The sequence below is a fragment of the Strix aluco genome, chromosome 19 (assembly GCF_031877795.1).
Source record: "Strix aluco isolate bStrAlu1 chromosome 19, bStrAlu1.hap1, whole genome shotgun sequence".
NCBI classification, from domain to species: Eukaryota; Metazoa; Chordata; class Aves; order Strigiformes; family Strigidae; genus Strix; species Strix aluco.
Genome location: NC_133949.1, coordinates 7,223,091 through 7,235,426, shown reverse-complemented (window position 1 = coordinate 7,235,426; position 12,336 = coordinate 7,223,091). Strand labels below are relative to the sequence as shown.

Sequence of the window (12,336 nt, the reverse complement as noted above, 5' to 3'; positions counted from 1 at the left end):
TGTAGGGAAAATATCAGGGAAAGGCAGTGAACTAACTAACAGTTGAAGCAGAGGCGTTGGAGTCAGGTGCTTCAGTTTCTATTTTTGACTTGGACCAGCCATTTCACTTCGCTTTGGCTTCCCCTCTGCAAGATGGAAAACGAGGATGCGTGGGGCTGGATTGTCTTGCTGAGGCCTGGGCTGTCAGATCTCATATTCTGGATGATGCTCGGTTGACCTCAGCTTTGTTCTTCTCTGCTTTACTGCCTGCATCCCCTTCACTTGCATTTCCTGGGCCCACGCTCTGGGTACGGAGCAGGGTCACAGCAAAACTTTGGGGCTGTTGCCAGGTGTTACTGCCCAGCCCCGGGCCTTCCCCCGGAGTGTCTGGAGTGCAAAATCTCACACGCTGCCCCCTGTGTGACGGGGTGTCTGTAGAGCTAGTGAAGTGCATTGAACAGCGTTGTGGCCCTTGTACTCCTCCACTCCTCTCCGAATTAAAGAAGCAATTTCAGGGCACAGGCACTAGATATGACCCTGCACCGTTGTGTCTCCATCTGATGTCAGCCCAGGTACAGCTCTGGGAGTTACCAGCAGAGAGGTGGTGAGGGCCAAGTGATGATTATCAGCTCAGCCCACCCTTCCTGGCTTGGAATCAACGGGTTCCCAAGGCTGCAGGTGCTTTCTCTTTGCTGCGTTCCCCAGAAAATCCCTGGTAATTAAGGCGCTCTCCTTTTTTTTTGCAGGAAGCACCTCCACCTCCTCCTGCCCTTCTCTTATCAATCGAATTCGCTACCATGTAAATTCAGGTGTGCTTAGAGAACTCCTTTCCAGAGATCAGACCCAGAACCGCGAGGGAGGCCGCATCTCCGTCAAGCAAAAGGTGAACTTCGCGATGATTTTTTTTTTTTTTTTTTTTTTTTTCCAGAAATGAGTGCGAAGGGCTGCGGGCAGCCAGGACGAGCCTCCGCGCTGCCTTTCCACCCTCCCGCCCGGCTTCCGGCGGCGCCGGGGCCCGTCAACCAGGAGGATTTCGGCGCGGGGCGGCCCCGGGCCGGCCCCTTTGTTCGCGCGGGCCGCAGGGCCCGGCCGTGCCCCCGCAGGCGGCGGCGGCGGCCGGGAGGAGCGAGGGCGGGAGCCGCGGTGCCGGCCCCGGCATCCGCCTCCGCCAATCCGGCCGCCCGCCGCGCTCCCTCCTTCCCGCCCGGCCCCGCCGCCGCCGCGCAGGGAGTGGCACGGCGGCCGCCTGCCAGGGGCTGCAGCCCGCGGCGGCACCGCGGCTCCCGCTCCGCTCCCCGGCGGGCTGCGAGAGGGTAAGGGGGGGCGCGGGGGGGAGCGCCCTGAGAGCCCGCGGCGCGCCGGCAACAAAGGAGGGGGCGGATGGAGCCGGTGCGGGAACGCCCGCAGGGAGCGGGGTCTGGGCGCTGTCAGCGCCGCGATCCGCCGCTCGGTCTCCTTCGCCGCGGCGGAGCATTGTCCTCGGCCGGGGGAGGGAGGCACCGTCCTCGTTATGGGCCGCGTTTTGTGCCTTCGCAGCCCCGGGGGGCGGGCGGGACCGGGCACCCACCGGCTGGGAGGGAGGTGGGGGGGGAGCTCGGGTGGGAGCGCGGGGGTGCTGCACCCCCAGCCGCCCACCGGCACCCCCGCGGCACGGCTGGGGCTGGGAGCAGCTGGAGGGGCAGGGCCCGATGCTGGGAAGATGGAGATCAGAGGGGGTGTCAGCATCGATCGCGCCGTGCCGAGCGAGTTTTGCCTTCGGAACGGGAGGAAAATTTTCTTTTGTCTCTGGGAAGCTGGACTGCTTGCTGGGCTTAGTCGCCTCTCTGGATTTTTGTTCTTTAATGATCCAGATATCGATGTTAACCACATACTGCGGGATTTGATGTTTTTTTTTTTTTGTCTGTAGCAAGGAGAGGTGCTGCTGAGGAAGGCCCCGCTGGGTCGGGCTGCAGGCACTCGCGTACAGCTCAGGCTGTGAATGGCAGGGCAGAGCCAGCGGGTCTCTGCCCCTTGCATCTCCTGGTACAAAACAGCAAACGGTCTGTTTGGGGAAGCATCCAGGGATGGAGGCAGAGGCACGCGTTGTTATTTCCAGGGTGTCGAGGCAGGCTGCAACGGCGTTTGGGAAGTGCTGGGAGACAAAGCACTGTGTCAGCACTGACTTATTCGCTGCTCTGCTGAGCGTCGGTCTCACAGGCCTACAAACCTTGTCTCAGGAACTCATCCTGCTGGACTGGATGTCAAGTTTCACCAGCCCATCTGTTACTGTTGGCTAGAAGCATTTCCTTGAGGGTGACTTGCAATTTGAGAAGAATTGCCCTGTGTGTGGATGGAAACATATTTGGGGTGCCTGACCGGGCTTGTAGGCCTTAGCCTCTGCCCTGCCACCGTTCCTCTACCCAGTGGTGCTCTATGAGAGCCCCTTTAACCAGCACAGGTTAGTCCTGACCCATCATTGCCGGGGAGGTGATGCTTTAAACATGGTGCAGCTGCCCATTCTTAAACATGGGTCTGGGATCTGGCATTTTAAGAAATTACCTGCCTGCTATTATAGCGTGCCAGGGCTAGGAAGGAGAGAGTCTGCATCAAACAGCTGTGTGCTCATGAAAAGATGTCGCTGTGCCTGCCAGAAATCATTCAGAGTACAGGACTTCAAAGGCTCAGCTCTGAGACAAGCCACAAGTTAGAATGTTAGCACCAGCCATTATAGGCATGTTGGAGAGAAGCTGTGCTGGAACCAGTCTATTATCTCAGGAGCACTCGTGTGTGGGGCCTGCCTTCAATTAAGGGAAAACCTGTGTGTTTCAGGAGATGCTCTTAGGATAAGTATGGACTAGATTGTCTACTGAGGCCAAGGATTGGTACGTGCTCCTCTTCTGCTTGGCTTTCTGCTGCCTCTAGCCTTAGCTGACATAATTTACTCCAGCAAGTAGCAGTTCCTGGTACGTTTCCTCTTTCTCCCCACTTGTGCTTTTGCTGTGGCAGAAGAAATGCAGAAGAACCCAAAGGGGGATTTTCCAGTGCCGAGGGATGCAGCTGTGTTACGTGTGCCAGTGCTTCTTCCCTCTGTGGCTGGGTGGTTAAAATGGGTAAGGGCATGGGTTCCACCTCCTGATTGAGATTGCTCTTTATCAAAATGCCTCCTCTATCCATGAAACTAGGGGAAATGAATATATTTTTGGGGGGGTGGGAGGATGTGTGGGGGTGTGTGATAACTCTGCTGAGGACAAGAGGCAATAGATAAAGCAAGTTCTATCCCCCAGATACATGGTGTCAGTACCACTTTGCAGAGTGTGTACAGTGCATGGCAAGGTTTATATACTTTCAAAGCTCTGGGAAAGCCCAGGTACAGGTAGCTAGACCTGAACATGACCTGTTGCTAACCTACATTAGACACTGGTATGCACTTCTTTAGAGATATCTGTAGGTATTTATAGAGAGATCTATTTTTTCATAAATATCTTTTATAAATACCTTATGACCCATTTCCCCCTCCATCTCCCAAGGGGTCTGGGCACAAGAACGACCAAGGAAGCCGCTGACGTGGGGTGAGAAAGCCTGTTTTCTGCTGCCTGTAGTTGAGTTTAAAGACAGCCAACAACCTCTGGCTGTTCTTTTATTGCTGTTTTTGTGATATTTACAGTAGAATTTCAGGTTTTGTTTGCTTGGGAGAGCACCTTGGCTGATAGTACTGGTGATGTCAGAACCCAGCAAGAGTGGGGCTTTGTTCTACTGGTCGCTTTTCTAAAACAACCAAGGTAGGTAAGCTGCCAAATAAAGACAGCAAACTGTCCGAGGTCACTCCAGAAGCCCAGGTTAGAGAAAGAAATTGGACTTGGTCTTCTTGAGTCCTACTCTAATCCTGCTTTCTCCATGCGGCCGTCCTTTCTGTCCTGCCTGAAAGCTCTTGTCTCTATGCCTGATGCTGACAGAGAAACACAGAATTCTGTCAGTGCACTGATGTACAAAGTCTCTTTCTGCAGTACCACCATGCTCGCGGAGCATTTCCTCCTGCTCTGCTGAGAGGACCCTGTGCGCTGTGTTTGTCATTTGTACTTTGCTGAACTGTGATGCTAAACAGGACAAAGCAAATTCACTTTCCTCATAGTTGGATTTAATTTCTTGCTCGTACGTTATTGTGCAGTAGTTCTTGCTGTAGCTACCAGTGGAAAAATGACTTCATTGCATGTGACTCTGAGTCTGGCACCTTAAACTGATACTTACTGCTATTCCTGAAAAAAAAAATCCCAAAGAAATCCCATTTAAAACAAAACAAAACCCCCACAATATTTCTGCATCACACTTTTTGGAAATCATTCCTACGCAGTGGCATGGGTTTTGTTATCTCCTTCTAAATGACTGAAGCTGTGTATATAAAATAGCTATTGTTGTTTCAGATGCAGCATAAGCAAAGAAAAATGTGTGAAGAAATAAAACCAAGCATTGTCATATTTTATTGTTGCAGTTTAAATTTTTTTTACTTCAGTATGATGGAATAAAAAATGATGCTGGCTTGAACTGGCACTGAAATTAGGTGGTACTTCCTTTTCAGTGGTTTATTTTTATTACGCTAATGTTTACCACCTGGATAGTTGTAGAGAAATGTGGCACAGACTAGCGAAATGCCCTGCTGCAGATTCTGAGCCAGCTGTGAAGTTCCCATCTCCCATCTCCCTGTGCTGAAGCACAAAGGGAATCTGGAGTTTGTTTGGTTTATTTTGAGAGTTGATGTTCTGAACTCTGACTCCCTTGATAACTCCATTTGTGCCTGGGAAAGCCAAATGATTATTTTTGAAAAGTATTTATACTCTGTGTCTATAAAGTAAACACTTCAGAAAGATTTCCCATGTCCTTTGATGTGTTGGATATTCAGAGAGATAGTAGTGCCTAATTCTATCCCTGGCAACTATTAATCTCTGACACTGTTTTTTGAGTAATCTTAGGAAAAAGCTTTTTCTCTCTGTTCTGTTTCTCCCAGGTACAAAATGGGTGATGCAGTTCTGACCTCCTTTGAGGTCTGTGAATGAAATGCTCTGTGGATGTTGGATATTTGGGTCTTGGAACTCTTTAATCACTTTTTGGTGATTTTTAATCCCTCTCCTGTGGTCCCTCACACTGTTGCTTTAAAAAGATAATGTAAATAAAATTGTATTGCTTGGGCCAGAGCTCTTGGTCAAAATTAATCCTATTTTATTTTGGTAAATAACCTGCCTTGTGTAGTAAAGGGTGCATAGATATTGGTTACAGTGAGAGGACTTCACAACAATTTGGAGTGGCAGAATCCTCGAGAGGTCCATCTGCCTGTTCCAGGCTGAGTCTGTCTTCATCTCTGCCATTCAAGGCAGAGGTTTGAAGATCTTGTTTTTGTTTTGTCTTTTAAAGGATAGTGTGGGCAGTGGGGGAGTTTCTACATCCTCTCTGGACAGACTAGCTCAGTTTGAACTAATGTTGTAGTTAGAACTTCGTAGTATGTGTCTTCCCCATTGTTTTGTTTGTTGTCATTGTCACCCTGTTACTGTACAAAGGTGTTTCATTGACAAACCCAGCACAATTTCTTTTGCAGCATGAACTTCTTTTGCAGCACATCCTCTGGAGAGGCAGAGGAAGGTTTCCAAACCAAGGCACCAGCTTCTGGCATAGTCACTAACAAAGGCTTTCTCTGGCTGGTCTGTTCTTTTTCTTCCTTTGACATATTCCTCCCCCACTTTATTTATTGCATCATGCTCTGAAAAATTCTGTGTCCGCCAATTAGTGCTGGAAACTTTTCAGTAATCCTGACAGGAGCAAAAAGCAGCTGGCTGTCGAAACAAACAGCACTTTCCCATCCTTTGCAAGTACACCCGTTCATGACCTGCAAGTGTGTCCACTGGATGCAGAGGCTGTCCCGGCTGGGGAACAAACCTCCCTAGAAAGAGGCCTCTCCTGGAAGATGTGGAGAGGCGCTTATGTCATGAGATGTATTTAATGGACTTTTTAGCCTCATATTTGGCTGTCATATATTTATTGTGTGCTATACTTCCTCAGTGGCTCCTGTCAGCCCCTCTGCCTGAAGCCTATCCTGGTGATTAAAGTCTGCTCCTTAGCTATAATTAGCATATAGCCATTTGTTTTATAACTGAGAACCTTACTATGCAAACTGGAGTAGGTCAGTCTGCAACCTTGAATAAGTGCTTTTTTTTTCCTCTGGACTTCTGTTTCCCAGCTGGTACATTTGGGATGCTTTAGCTGATGACCAATCTGCCAGCCATTCCTAATGGAGATTTAATGATGGACAACATGGCACAAAAAGGCAGGCTTGTGTGGAATATGCTGCTGAGGCAGAGGAAGCTGTTTTGCCTTACCCAGTTCATATTTTACACATTCATTTACGTAGGCTTTTACTGGGATCTATGAAGTAGCTTTCTGAACTTGCTAAATCTCTCCTCCGTAGGAAAAATTTACATTTGTATGTATATTTGTATATATGTTTCTCATAAGTGATACTGGCAGTAAGCAGTGCCACCTGTGAGCTTACTCTTGATGTCTCTGAAGCATCTGCAAGCTTTTTTTTTTTTTCCTTTTTTCTCTTTGAATCCCCACTCGAAGCACATTGACTCGATGGTAGGAAGGTGTGGGAACACTTCCAGCACACTGACATGGAAATATCAAAGTCAAATGATGCTTTTGGGAATCATATGGTTCTGGCTTGTGGAGTGCTATGATATACTCTGCCTTAGAGTGCCAGAAACATTGATTGCCATTGTTAGAAGTGACAACTTGGTTTTTGCTGTTCCTCTTTGGTTGAAACAAGACCAGTCTGCATTGGCGACATCGTGCCAGCGCTCTGCATTGTAATGTGCTTGGGCTGCTGTTTGTAACCACTCTATACTTGATTGGCTAGATTAGATTATATCTTGATCTCTACAAAAACATAATTGTGGTCTTGCCTGCATTGGCGGAGGGATTAACAACACTTGCAGTATAAAACCAACCCGTTCCTGTGAGAAATGAAGGAGCAGCTAGGGACACGTGGTGGCTCTGTAAAGCTCTGACTAGAACATGTAGTGCTGTGATACTTCATGAGAGTGGTGGGCTGATCCATCTGTCCTGCCTACCTGCATGCAGGCTGGATTCACCCCGTCAGCATCACTCTTATCTCCAGAGATATGAAACGTTAAATCCCATTTTTAGCACTGATCCATCTAGCCAGATCTGTTCCTTTTGGCTGCCGGCATCTATACGTCAAGCACTGCTGTATGTGTGCTTCCCAATGGCATGGTAGTGTATAGATAGAAATGCTGATTAAAACCAGGCTGTGGAGCAGTACAGCTCTTGCGAGGTCTCTGTTGCTGCTGAAGGAGGCAGGAATTGACAGCCTTTCCCAGATACGTGCAGCCTGTGCTGTGACAGCCTCTCTCGTTTTGGCCAGCCCAGCACGTGGTTCTGGTGGGAGCTGTGTAGGTACGTCGGTGTCAGCTGAGGTCTGGGGGAAGTCGCAGTGTTTGTAGAGGCTGGGGAGAAAGCAGCAATTAATGCATGTAGCTCAGAGGTCAGCTGCTTAAGTGGGAGGCTGAGTGCAGGGTGGTGAATCCCCAGGGAGGAGGAGGAGGAGGATGCTCCAGGGAATAACTGCGTCCAGCATTGCTCTGCTGGCGCCAGCGCAGCGAGGGGAAGCAGGATGCTTGAGTGTGGGTAGAGGGGATGGGGCTTACACGGTACCTTGGTGCTCCGGAGAGAGAGTGGGCTCGCTCCTCCCTAGCATCTTCGGTTTGGTGATCTCGGATCTTTTGATAGGTACTGGTGGTGTAACCTTCCTGGTCTACCACACTTCTGTTCGCAAGCTTGGTACCATCGTCATCCCTCTTTATGCGGCAAGGAGATTACTGGCTGCTGTGGAAGAAGAAAGCAGGAGTACTGCCTGTCAGTGCTGCATTTCCACTGTGAGATGATGGTCTGTATTTGCTGTTCAGCTTACCTCCTCTTGTATCTCAGCTTACTCTTAGCAGTCAGAGTGTGAAGGTGGGTTAGTTATTCTTCCAGCTTTTGGGAACAGTTGCTTTGTTTGAAGGAACAAGATGATGTTAGCTCGCAGTATTTAGCATAGAGTTTGTCCAAGGCCTGGTGAGACATAGCCTGGGATGTTGTGTGCATTTTGGATTGGCCATGTCTAAATGAGACTGAATTCAATGATGGAGGTTTAGAGAAGGTCTCCTAAGATCAACCAGGAAACAGTGAGTCTCGTATCTCAGGACCTCTCAAAGGAGAGCACTGCTTGTTCAGAATGACATAGTGAAGGTGGTGAAAGGGCAAAGCTGTCTCATGGGGGCTGGCCACAATGGGAGAGTGTCAGAGTTGTGCAAAGGGCAGAGTAGGTATGTGGGCAGAAAGCTGGCTTGAATAAATCTGGGCTGGCAACTGGTGGGGGGGTTGCCAGCCAGCGGAGGCTGAAACTAACACTGCTGAGCTGCAGGAATGAAAAATCTTGTGGTTTTATAACTAAACAAAAGGATTGCATCAGGTGCAGGGTAGGCCCTTCCTGTCCTGCATCCCTGCCTGAAGTTTCAGCAGCTTGTGGAGAGGCAGGATCAATTTTTTCCTTAATGTGACATTGTTTGCATTGGGGTTCTTCTGCACTTTACGTAACACCTACAGTACCAATGGCCCAGGGCAAGGCTTTGCTCTTGTTCCTGCTATAATGGCCAGGTCTCCACTGCATACCAAATTGTATTAAATGTGTGACTGTGTTAATATGATGTCTTTTACAAGTGTGCTTGGAGGTGTGTGTAGCAGCACTAGTGGAGCGCAGTGGGGGCTTCAGTGGCAAGCTCCGTGTGTCCCAAGGTATCTTCTGTTACACCAGAAACGTTGCATTCCATTCCTAATTTCTTTGCTTTTAACCATATCATCTGCAAGTTTAAACTGGTACAACTGCACTACCATCAGACAGGCTGTCATAACACTGCACTGAAAATGAAAACAAAATGCCTAGTTTCAAAAAACTTAAATGTGCAAAGAGGAAAAACTTACAAGACCAGTTGTTTTCCTATTTGCAGCTCTTTGTTGCTTCAGCCTTTCAGTTACAGTCTACAAACCAAGGCTGACCTGCAGAGAATTCTTCATTGCAGGTGTAAAAGGGGGGAAGAAAGTCAGGCTGGGAGGGACCTGGGTAGTGTTTTTGTTTCATAATCAAAGTCCAGGGCAGAGGTTAGATTACATAAGTGCACAAATAAAAATCTATATGTTAACCTGAGCTCTAGTGAATAACAGATTAAGTGCCAGGTTGAATTTTAATGCTACATTAAATCAAGCAGTCAAAAGCCAGGAAATTCCCAAAGTTCAGATTCTTCTGCAGCTCTGCACAGGGTGCGTAGCATGACTGAGTTATTGTATAGCTCATATTTAATTAAACAAATTGTTTCTCCAATAGTAAAATACCAAGCCATTGTAATGGAATATGTTTATCAGGTATCATTGTCTTCCCTGCACTTTGCCTGTTCTCTTCATGTTTCTTTTCCAGATACTGCTTATGACAAATAACACTTTCTGTGAATAGGAAACTTGGATTTTGTCAAAGCTCCTTGAATTGTAAAGAAACCTTTTTGTGGAATTGAGTAGCCACTGGATCAAGTCTGAACTGATCTGGAGGACAGCAGTTCTGCTATCTGTGTATATTCTGATCCCTTCCCATGTGAGCCATGCAGTTGTGGCCCCTATATATTTCTGTGCCCTGCCCCCTGGGCTTAACTCTGGGGAGCGGAAACCCGTGTAGATCCAAGACCATCCCAAGGATTTTTCCCACAAATTAGAGATAGTTTTGCTCTGCAATTAATGCAGAATTGTTGCTGTCTACTGTGTCAGTCTTCAGTAGGCATTTTGCCAGCATGGGGAGCGTGAGCTCATCAGCAAGCCCGTAATTAACTCCCCAGTTTGTGTATGATGACTTCCTTGAATATCCTTTGTTTTTTTTCCCCACTTTGCCTCAGGTTTTGCATTGTGGTTTTTAGTTAGTGCAATGGCATGTTTTTGCACATTCCTCCTTTAGTAACCATTGTTTTGTAAGTAAATCACAGGGTGATTAGTCTGACATGGTGGTGGCTAAAACTAGATTAAAAAATATCTCAGTTCTTAAATGAAAGGCCTCTGGGCTTTTCCTTTGCGTTCTGTGCTAATTATTACAAAACTTGAGTGAGAGAGAAGACTAAAGACAGGCTATTTTAGAGAGTTAACAACCTTTCAGACGCGAGGGAGACTACATAGTGACAACAGAGCTTTATGGCTGAAGAACCTCCGTGAATTCCTCAACTGCAAGGGAGAAGAAACCTGATGGCTGACAGAATATACCGGGATCCCCTGGTTCTCCCTGTGTGTATCTGAAGGCAATACTCTCCTTTATTTCATTCCTGCAGTACTCTACCTCCATTCCCTCTATGGGAAGAGGAAAGCTTTCCTTGGGAGAGTAGTCTGACCTTAATTAAGAAGGTCTCTTATTTCCTCTATACTTCAATTAAATGAAAGGATTTAATCCTAATCTGCCATGCACTTCAGCAATGGGTTTCTGATTGCTTGTTGGAAGGAGTAACTAATCGGAGAAGTGAGAAGGCAATGGTATGATTACCTCGGATCAGATGGAACATCTTAAGGAATTAAAAGATAAAATTGCCCTTTCTTCCCAGCATAATCTCTGTCTCTATTAGCAAAACTGCAGTTTGGCTTTATCAGATCCTGTCTCTGTGTTGATCAGATTCATTTCCTGCCCCTTTCGCAGAAGACTCTGTGGTTTGAGTCTGGCCTTTGGATTTTGTTTTCAAGGCAAAATTCTGTTCTTAAAATCCCTAGCCCATCTTCGCAGCATGACCAGTGTTGTGGGGTTGTGACCTTGGGGCACCAAATCTTTACCTGTCCTTGCCTCTGGCATGCAGTCAGTTGGGCAGTAATGTATCCTAGAGTAATGACTCTAGCAGATGGAGCTTTCTTGATTGAAAATCTCATTTTCCTGGGGGTGGGGAAAGTGCAGAAAAGCACTTTGGAAATATGAAGTGGATGCAACCAAATGCTCAGAAACGAGGAATGAAATAACTTTACATAACTTTAAAAAAAAATATATCAGTGTCTTTAGGCCAGTAAGGGGTTTGTGTAAGACCTAGTAGATGAGTAAGAGAGGTGGCACTGAAAGCTTTTTGCCTTTATTCTGTATGCTTATTGTTGAAGTGAGTGAAGAGCTCCTCCAGCGATCAGTGGACCCAATTCTTCTCTAGCAGTTTGTTCTCAGGGAGATGCTGGGCTTCAGGGATTGTTTTCAGCATTTACAGTGGCTGACACTGAAATCTTCTGCAAGCAGTAATGCTGTTTTCAGTGGGAGATTCTGCATGGGGAGTGCGACATGTGTGAGAATGAATTGCTGGAACAGTCAGTTGTGGGTCTCATGGGGAGTAGGGGTTGTTCTCGGGCTCTGCTAAGGCAGGTCCACTCTTGTCCAGAGTCCCAGAGGTTCTTGAATGACAGAGGCTGGGGGACCAAACCCAGAAACCTCTTCAAGGCTCTGTACTCTTTCTGAAATACAAAGACAGAACATGGGTAGAAAATTAAATTCCTGCTTTTATGTTTAACCCTCCTGAACATGCATGCGAAGGATTTGTCAAAAGCAAAGTGCTGTTGGACTTTCCCCAGCTACACATTGTGTGACAGCCATGTAGGATTGTTTCTCTTTCCTGTAGAGGATGGGGATTTACCTTGCAGGCGTAAAATGCACTTTCCATTATTCCATATGGAGTCGCTGTTATTACATTGTCAGAGCAGCTGCAGGCAGAATTCCTGGTCTTTGTAAGCTGTGACTTTATTACTAATGCAAGAGTCTTTGTGCAGATTCAGCCACACCACCACATCTTATGATAGCCTTGAAAATGGCTGAAACTGCTTGCAGACTTGCTGCCACAGGGCTGCATCCCAACCCTTGGTGTTCCTCATCCTTAGTATGAACTTGAGGAAAGGTGGCATAGTGTTTTAAATAATGGCACAATTGCTTCTCAAAAGATTATCTTAGATGGCAGTAGGTAAAAGCAGACTTTATTGTGCAAACCTTTCCCTGTCTAGATAGTTGTCTTTGAAGTCACTGATCATTTGCATGAGTCAAGATTGTTTAAAAAAAAAAAAAGTGTTTTACTGGTTCTCTGCATTGTCTTTATCATTAACCTTCAATACAACATGGTAACCTTGATTTCCTTCAGTCTGATAACTAGATACTGTTCTTTACCATTTTTTATGGGCCTTTGTCCTGAAAAGGTCCATGCATGACTGACTGAAAACTTCAAATTTAATTTCTTACATGTGGATTTCCAAATCTGGAAAACTAGAAACCTAAATTTTGGTACTCACTTTTTC

General features: G+C 47.0%; 1 protein-coding gene across 5 annotated transcripts in view; it reads left to right on the top strand.

Annotated features, from left to right (window-relative positions):
- Window positions 1-752: 752 nt before the first annotated feature.
- The window catches only part of CLIP2 (CAP-Gly domain containing linker protein 2), an 80,013-nt gene continuing 68,429 nt past the window's right edge, over window positions 753-12,336 (top strand). For 3 of the 5 annotated variants that reach the window (XM_074845548.1, XM_074845546.1, XM_074845543.1), the window contains exon 1: window positions 1,136-1,292. The gene's annotated coding sequence lies outside the window, so the exon portion shown is untranslated. Of the gene's footprint in view, window positions 863-1,135; window positions 1,293-2,348; window positions 2,417-12,336 lie in introns of those variants that run through there. The other 2 variants (XM_074845544.1, XM_074845545.1) reach the window with 2 other exon arrangements.